Genomic DNA, 9,903 nt, shown 5'->3' with positions numbered 1-9,903 from the left:
ATAATGAAATGGAGATCTTTTTTAAAGGTTAAAACCTCCTTTAATTTTATGACTTACAGGGTTTATAATGACTAAAATATTGTATAACTGTAACAATTCAACTGTAAATCTAAAAATTTACATCCAATATTGAAAAAGATGCATCTTAGCTCAGAAAATTGTTATTGAATATGTCAATGCTGTTGTAATGAAATGCTTCTTCTAAGTATGTGGTTATTAAGTAAATAATAAACTGAAAAAAAACTACCTAGGCATTATTTATCTCTTGCATTGTATTGTCTAAACCTTCCACCATGGTTTCCCCATTTAAAGTGCTCTATTTTTTTCACATTTCTCCCTTAATAACACCCTTCTCCTATGGTCCCACCTCTCTTGAGCTCCTTCTTTCCCTTTATCCCCAAGGTTGCTTGTATAAACTTCCTCCCCCCTCCACTTAAAATGACTCAATTTTTATCCATATCTCCCTTATTAATGCCTATTTCCTACCATTCTTCTCTTTCACAATCCTTCTTTTTCTTTACCTCCCTGGTTCCTTTCCATTATCCTGGTCCCTGTATGTCTAGGTACATACTCACTTATAAGTATTTGGTGCTATGATCCACAAATGAGGGAGAACATACGTCGTTTTTATATTTGTTTGTTTTTCTGAGTCCGTTACTTCACTTAGTATAACAGTTTCTACTTACATCCATTTACCTGCAAATTTCATGATTTCATCTTTATTGCTGAGTAAAACTCCATCGTATAAATGAATCAAATTTTCATTATCCACTTGTCAGTTGAAGTACTCTTAGGTTGTTTCCATCTCTTAGCTATTGTGAAAAGAGCAGCAACAAACATGGATGTACAATTTTCTCTGCAATAGGATGAGTTCCTTGGGTATATGCCAAGGAGTGGTATAACTGGGTCAAATGGTAGGTTTATTTTTAGTTTTTTAAGGGTTCTCCATGCTGCTTTCTATAGGGGTTGAACATGTTTACAAACCCAGCATCAGTGGATGAGCATTCCCCTTTGCCCACATCCTCTCTAACATTTGGTATCATTTGTTATCTTGATCTTAGCTGGTCTGCTTGGGTAAGATGAAATCTTAAAGTGGTTTTAATTTACATTTCCCTAATTACTAGTGATGTTGAACATCTTTTAAGATGCTTCTTAGCAATCTTTACTTTTTCTTTTGAGAACTCTCTGTTCAGCTCCTTAGCCCATCTTTTAGTTGGGTTACTTCCTTTCTTGATTCTTTGTTTCTGAGTTCATTATATATTCTGGGTGGTAATCCTCTGTCAGATGTGTTGCTGGTGAAGATTTTCTCCTTTTGTGTGGGTTTTCTCTTCACTTTCTTTGTTGCTTCTTTTCATGTACAGAAGCTTTTTAGTTTAATGAGGTTCCGTTTTTTGATTCTTGACCTTGTTTCTTGAGCAATTGATGTCCAGTTTAGAAAATCCTTTCCTATACCTGTATCTTTAAGGTTATTGCCAATGTTTTCTTCTAACAGTTTCAGAGTTTCAGGCATCTAACTGAGGTGTTTGATCCATTTGGAGTTGACTTTTATGCAAGGTAAAAGATAGGGGTTTAGTTTCATTTTTCTACAGGTGAAGATCCAATTTTGCCAGCACCATTTGCTGAACATGCTGTCCTTTCTCCAGTAAATGTTCCTGGTCCATTTGTCAAATATCAGGTGGCTGAAATTACATGTACTCATAATTAGGTCTTCAATTTTGTTCCATTGATCTGTGGGTCTATTTTTGTGCCAGCACCATGTTGTTTTTATAACTATAGTTCTATACTACAGTTTAAAGTCTGGTATAGTAATCCCCCCAGCATTGCTCTTATTTCTCAAGGTTTCTTTGGCTATCTGAGATCTTTTGTGTTTCCATATGAATCTTAGGGTGTTTTTTTCCAACTCTGTGAATAATATCATGGGGATTTTTATTGGCATTGCATTGAATCTATAAATGGCTTTTAGTAGGATGATCATTTTCACAATATTAATTCTTCCAATCTATGAGCATGGGTGGTGTATCCTTCTTCTGATGGCTTCCTCCCCTCTTTCTTTAAAGATTTAAAAATTTCATTGTAGACATCATTAATGTCTTTGATCAGGTTTTTGTCAAGATTTTTTTTTTTCAGCTATCCTGAAAGGGAATTTTTCCATGTGCTCTTTCTTTGATTGCTTGTTATTGGTATATAGAAAGGTTACAGTATTTTGTAGATTAATTTTGTAACCTGCCACTTTACTGAATGTTAATAAATTCTAAGAGCTGTCTGGTGGCATTTGTGGCATCTCTTAGGTATAATATATCATCTCCAAAAAGGGATATTTTGGTCTCTTCTGTTCCAATTAGTACTCCTTTAGTTTTCTTCTCTTGTCTTATTGCTCTTGTAAGAGTTTCAAGCACTATGTTAAAAAGCAGTGGAGATAGTGGACAGCCTTGTCTGGTTCCTGATTTTAATGGGAATGCTTCCAGTTTTTCCTCATTTAGAATGATGTTGGCTGTGGGTTTCTTTCATATGGCTTTAATTATGTTGAAGTATGTTCCCTGCAGTCCAATTCCTTCTACGACTTTGAATATACATGTATGTGGGATTTTGTTAGAGGCCTTCTCTGCATCTATTGAGATGACCATGTGGTTTTTGTCTTTGAGTCTATATATAAGATTTATGACATTTATTGAATTATGTATATTGAACCATCCCTGCATCTCTGGAATAAAGTCGAATTGATCCTAGTGGATGAATTTTTGATGTGTGTCTGTATGTGGTTTGCAAGTATTTTGTTGAGAATTTTTCCTTTTTGGTTGCATCTTTACCTGGCTTTGGTATTAGTGTTATGCTGGCTTCATAGAAAGAAATTGGAAATTCTCCCTCCAGTTCTATCTTTTTGAATAAATTTAGTAGTGTTAGATGTAGATCTTCTTTAAATGTCTGTCAGAATTCTGTTAGAATTCTGTAAATCCATCAGGTCCTGGACTTTTTTTTAACTGGGAGGTTTGTATTAAAGTTTCAATTTCCTTATGTGTTATGGGTATGTTTAAGCTGCTAATCTCTTCTTGGTTTAGTTTTGGGTGGTTCCCATGCTTTTAGATACCTGTCCATTTCTTTTATGTTTTCAAACTTAGAAGCATATGTTTTTAAAGTATTTCCTTATAGTGTTCTGGATCTTTTTGTTTTCTGTTGTGATGTTTCCCCTTTCATCTCCGATTTTGTTGATTTGGAGGTGCTCTTTCTTTCTTTTGGTTAACTGGACCAGCGGTCAGTCAATCTTGTTTATCTTTTCAAAGAATCAGCTCTTGGATTCGTTGATTCTTTGTATCGTTTTCTTTGTTTCTATTTCATTAATTTCTCCTCTGATTTTTGTTATTTCTTCTTGTCTGCTGGGTTTGGGTTTTATTTGCCATTGCTTTTCACGTGGCTTGAGTTGCAATTTTAAGTCACTTACTTGTATTCATTCTGAAATTTTAATATAGGGACTTTGAGCTATAAACTTCCTTCTAAGGACTGCTTTCAACATAACCCAGAGGTTTTGTTGTGTTGTATTGTCCTTTTCATTTAGTTCCAGGAATACTTTTAGTTTCTTTCTTAATTTCTCCTTTGACCCATTCATCATTCAGGAGTGTGTTATTTAATATCCATGTGTTCATATAGCTACTAAGGCTTCTTTTGATGTTGATTCTAAACTTTATTTGATAGAATAATGCATGGAATTATTCAAATCTTTTTGAATTTCTTGGGGTTTGTTTCTTGCCCCAGTATATGGTCAATTTTGGAGAAAGTTACATGGGGTGCTGTATAGAAAGCGTATTCTTTGCTGTTAGAGTGGAACATTTGGTAGATGTCTGTTAGGCCCATTTGATGTATGGTATTGTTTCAGAGTTAGGATTAATCTTGTCTCAAAGTCTGTAGTACTGATTTTATGAAGTTGGGTGCACCAGAGTTTGGAGAATATATGTTCATGATTGAAATGTCTTCTTGGTCAGTTGTTCCTTTACTAAGAATGAAGTGGTCGTCTTTATCTCTTCTGATTAGTTCTAGTTTAAAGACTATTTTGTCAGATATTAGAATTGCAATGCCTGATTTTTTTCTCAGCACCATTCTCTTGATATATTTTTTCCATCCTTTCACCTTAAGGTAGTGCCTGTCCTTGAAAGTGAGATGAGTTTCTTGTGCAAGAAAAAAAGATGAGTTTTGTTTCACAATCCATTCAAGTAGTCTATGTCTATGGAATAGGGAGCTCAGTCCATTGATATTTAAAGTTATTAATGAAAGATGTGTAATGAGTGCTGTCATTTTTATTTCTGTTCACATTCTTGGTGTAGCTGTGCATTTCCAGTTATACCTTCATTAAGTTCCTATCTGTATAGTCATTCCTTTCTTCACCTCTTTGTATTGCTTCAAGAACTCTCTGAAGGGCTGGTTTTGTGGACAGAAATTCTTTCAGCCTATTTATGTCATAGAAGATTTTACTTTCCCCTTCAACTATAATAGACATTTTGGCTAGTTAAAGTAATCTGTGTTGGCATCTGTGGCCTTTTAGAACTGGGAATACTTTGGTCCAGGCTTTTTTGGCTTTCATAGTTTGCACTGAAAAGTCAGCTGTAATTCTGATGTGTTTTCTGTTATATGTGACTTACTGTGTTTCTTTTGCAGCTTTCAGTATTGTCCCTTTTTTCCGTGCGTTTAGTGTTTTTACTATGATGTGCCTTGGATTTTTTTTTTTTTTTTTTTTTTTTTTTTTTTACTGTGATGTGCCATAGAGAGTTTCTCTTCTGGTCCTGTCTTTTTGGTATTCTATATATTTCTTGTATTCATATGGGCATGTCTTTCTTTAATTGTAGGAATTTTTTTTCTACAATGTTGTTGAAGATCTGGTCCATATTATTATCCTGAGATTCTTTTCCTTCCTGTCTGCCTTTTATTCATAAGTTTGGTCTTTTTATGGTGTCACACAATTCCTGCATATTCCGTTCTTTTTTTTTTTCTTAAATTTTTCATAGTCTTTGCTTGAGCGGTCTGATTCTTTCACTTTGTCTTCCAGTCTTGCTATTCTGTTTTCCATTTCATTCATCTTATTGGTGCGGCTTTCTCTTGTCTTTTCTAATTGGCTTACTGTGTTTCACTTCCTTCTTCATTTCATCCTGAGCATTCTTCAATACTCCTAATTCTTTTCTGAGTTCATTCAAAAGTTTATCCCTATCTTTTTTCAGTTCTTTCTGTTCTTTCCTTGTGTGTTCTTTAAATTCACTGAATTCTTTTATCGTGTTTTAATTGTTCTTTGAGTTCTATGCCCTGTGTTTTCTTTAGGGAGTTCTCATTGTACTCCTCCAGAAGACTGATGGTACATGGTGGGGATATATTATTTTGGCTTTTCATGTTATTATTTTTTCTCTGTAACTTTGACATGTGGATTTCTTTTGTAGATTCTGGTTCTTGTGTGAGACTGAAGCCTTTCTTTGTGCATTTTGGTCTGCTTCTTTTTGTAAACTTTAGGTGCCTTCATGGTCTACTTGTTGAGCATGAAAACCTGGTTGGCCTAGGCTTCAGGTTCTCTCTTTTGATTTTATACAGGAATGGCCAAATTGCTTTCTTATTGCTACTCAGGAGTCCCCAGAGAGGCCCAAGTCGAATGAGGATCAGATGCTCTTAGGCTTTCTCCTAAGGTCTGGATCCCTCCAAGAATGATGCTGGCCTTAGGAATTTGAGGGCTCTGCTGGCCTGGGAGCAGGGCCCAGGAAAGATGCTGGCCCCCCAGGATGCAAAGGGAAGTGGGTGAGAGAGGAGGCCCAATGGCACCTGGGGACTACAGGGAGGAATTAGGTTGGTCTGAATGCAAAGGGTCTGGAAGCATTGGGGATTCTGGGCCAAAAGCTCAGTCCACATGTCTGGGGTATCACAACAAGAGAAGATCAGTGCCCCTGCTAGGATGAGAGATGGCGTGGGGGAGCAAGGAGAGATAAGGCACAGTGAGTGCAGCCAAACTTACCCAGGTAAGCTCCTGACTCCAGGAAGCTGTGGGGCTGGGAAGCCCAGAGATGCGAAAGGGCACCTCTTGTCTTTTTTAAACCGTTCATTTTTATGTTTATGTTTTACTCCTTCCAAATTATAGGCAGATGTTTATAATCATGTTTTTATTTTTAAGTATAATTTCATGGCAATTATGTATCTTTCTAGATCTTTTTCTAATGGTTAGCTCATAAGTTAGGATTATTATATTTTCATATTTGAATCCCTGGTTATTTTTACCAGGATGTCAAAGACTGTTTTTTATGCTTTAGGTAATGAATTTTGTTATATTTTTTTCAAGTAATATTATTGACCCTTTTTTCCTGACACATAAGTAGATTTAAAATTTTGTATCTTACTTTTAGGTTTTATTTAGAGTAAGTAAAGGGAAAATCTTATTCTAGGACTAATGAAGTCTCATTATTAGGTCACACTTTTCTGAGTGCTTCACTCCAGTCCCAAGAACTAGGAGAACTTCCTACTCAATTGTAGGAAACATGAACTATTTCATAGCCATGTTAGCTTTGGACATTATTCTTTGCACTTCTCTCTGGTTAATTATTTATTATGTATTTCCTGTGGTGCTTATACAGATTGGCAATCTGTCAAAGACTTGAAGAGACCGTGTCTCTCTCTCAGGTTTACTGTTGGTAAATCCTTTTCATCCTCTGTGATCTGCCCCCCAAATGTAGTCACCTTGTCCTGTCTACTCTACTCTCTGTTCCTCAGCAGTGGAATGCATCCAGGCTTTGTTTGAAATTTATTTTTCTTAACTGTATCTGGGAATTCCTCAGCATTTTTCATGTATCACAGTTACCCAATCTGTCGTCCAGTGTCTAAAATCTTTTCTTACATATATCTCACCTAGGTTTTCTAGTTGTTTCTTGCAGAAAGTAGTCCTGCAAGAAATATGTAAATATATAGTTTAATCCTGTATGAAACAATTATTCATGAGGAAAAAATGTAATTTAGTGTGTATGTTAATGAATAAATCAATATTGTCTCATACTCAAGATTTGGTAGTTTATACTACGTTATTTTTTTATTTTCAGAGGAAATTTACTCCAATTAGACATTTTGTGCTGTGTAACTAATTTTTCTAATATTGCCCACATTATGCAGTTTTTAACCAAACCTTACAACTTGATACCCTGGAGGTTCTAAAAATTGTTGAACTTTGTCATCTTGGTGGTGCATGCCTTTAATCCCAGCAATTGGGAAGCAGAGGCAGGCAGATTGCTGTAGTTCAAGGCCCGTCTGGTCTACATATTGAGTTCCAGTAGAGCTGGGGCTACAGGGAGACCCTGTTTCAAAAAGACCAAAACAAAACAAAACAAAACAAAAAAAACCCTAAATGACAGTATTTACAATTATAAGCACAAATAAGGAAAAAAAAAACTTTCTACTGTACTCACACTATATATTTTGGAATACCACACTCTGATGTGTGATTTTTTTTTTTTTTTAACACCAAGTCAGTCTCCAGACTGTTGTAAAGACTAACTTTGTGTCTTAAATCTCAAATCAATTCTGAAACTCTCTACATGCAGGTAGTGTACACCCCACAAGTTAAGGTCTATACTGGCAGCTGGCTTCAGATGCTAATCACAAGCCCAGTACTGCTGTTTCTGGTTGACCAGCTATATAGAAGAGATCATATGCCTGTCTAATGTTAATAATGTTCCTTAGAATGGCTCAACAACCTCAAAAAATTAGCTTATTAGGTAGTTGATTTATTATGACTGGGAATATTCAGATTATTATGACTGGTAAAACTAGTTTAAAGAAGAGATACACAGCAAAAGGTATGGAGGAATGGCACAGAAATCCCACAATTCCTCTAGGTATGATTGCTCCTAGAGATTCCAAGATTTTCCCAGGCTAAGAATGATCTGAGCCCTGTTTTAAATTGTTGTAGAAGCTTCATTATATAGGCACTACTAGATAAATCATCACCCATTGATAGTCAACTCAACATTCACCTCCTCTCCCTCTTAAAACCACAAAATGTAGGGAGCATCTTAAATTTCTAACAATCTGATTGTGTAGTTTTCTGCCTTAACATGTAGTCACCATGCTGACGCCAGTCAAGGGCCTTCAGCCATTGAAGAAACACTGTTTCAAGTGGAAGTTATTAGCTCTTTGATTAGTTTTCCTATGGTAGCTCACATTATTGTAAAATATACTCAGCAATTTAGAGATTCCAATTATGCTGAGTTATTATGTACCTAGAAAAGTGTGAAAATTAAACACACACACACATACACACACACACACACGTATATACCTTTGGTGCATGCACATGTGTATATGAGACTATACTTTCTGGTATGTGCACATGTGAGTACATCTGGAGATCATACGTCAAATTTAGGTGTTGGTTTTCAGAAACAATCAACCTTATTTTTTAATATGGTGACTTTCATTGGTCTGGGGTTTGTTAATTTTACTATTTTACTAGGCTGTCTGGCCAGCAAGCTCCAGAAATCATGGGTCTCCACTTTCCTGGTGTTTGAATTACAAACTTGCACCACCATGCCTTACTTTTTACACATAGGTGTTGGGGTCGTTTGAAGTCCTGTTGCTTACAAGATATTTTACCAAGTGAGTAATCTCCCTATTCCCTATATTTCTTAAACAACTCAGTATTTCTGAAGGATCTTCAAAACATCAAATATTTCATAAAATGTACAAATTGGCAATGTGACTTCAAGGTCAGTTTTCCAGGAGTAAGTGATAGACCTGAATATTTATGCTGAGATCTTTTAAAATGTTCCCCTATGTGCCCCCCATCCATTTACTGCAGGCATCTGCAGTCGGAAATCTTCAATAATATCAAAACCCAGCTGGAGGAAACTTAATCAAACAGCCAGTCAATTTTAAAATTAAAAAATAAAGTAAAACACCTCTAGCCTTAAAAATTACTGCCATTAATCAGTGGTAGGAACAGCAGCCAACAATAAATTAATCTAAAGCACCAATGGTAAAGACCAAAGTTTATGACCCCATACAGAGAGATTTCTCCTGGAATGATCTCACTTACAGCAAAAGAATGTGCCATTTGCCTTAGGACTTGAAAAGAAATGTAAATAAATAAATAAATAAATAAATAAATAATAAATAGCAACAGAAAGCATTAGAGGAAAATTACCATCTTAAATACATTCCTACAAATGTCAGAAATGAACTAACTTATAAAAGATATTACCTGTTAATTGGAAAGTCACAGAGCAGATGGAACCAATTAATCTACAATTACAGAATCACCACAATCCAAACAAAAATAATTAACTCATTTGCAAGATATGATTTATTTTTTTTAGTTTGGTAATTTTTTTTAATTAGAAGAAGCATTTAATTATGACAGCATTAACCTATTCATTAACATTTTTCTGAGCTAGGGTATATCTCTTTCAAAATTGGCTGTACAGATCCTCAAACGACCTCAAGAGTGAAAAAAAATCAGTTTATGTGGTCCAATGGTATTTCCTCAAACACCCAAAAGCGAAGTATAACCAAAGATTAAAGGGGCCAATATAATTTATAAGAGCACACATAAATATAACTAAAAGTTACTTGACAAACAGCAAAGACAGACAGGCGATACCTTCAGTCGAGTTCTTGGCCAGATAGATAAAAGCTCTTCCCGACAGTAACCCAACATACTACTGGAAACATGAACAGCAGACCCCAATTCTATCCAAAGGAATACTGACAATGGTTTGCCATAGATGAGGAACAGCTGACCCTCCTGGAACAGGGACCTCTGGCTGACTAGAATTACCAGAAGGGCAGACAGGGGGAATCGATGAGGGTGCTGACAGGGATGGCAGAGTATGGAGCCTCTAGTGGGAGAGGAAGGCTGACGAGTTTGTATTCATGCTCAGATGCCGAGGAGCTCAGAAG

Source organism: Nannospalax galili, unplaced genomic scaffold, assembly GCF_000622305.1.
Source record: "Nannospalax galili isolate Female #2095 unplaced genomic scaffold, S.galili_v1.0 scaffold203, whole genome shotgun sequence".
Taxonomy (NCBI): Eukaryota; Metazoa; Chordata; class Mammalia; order Rodentia; family Spalacidae; genus Nannospalax; species Nannospalax galili.
Note: the sequence above shows the minus strand (reverse complement) of the source record.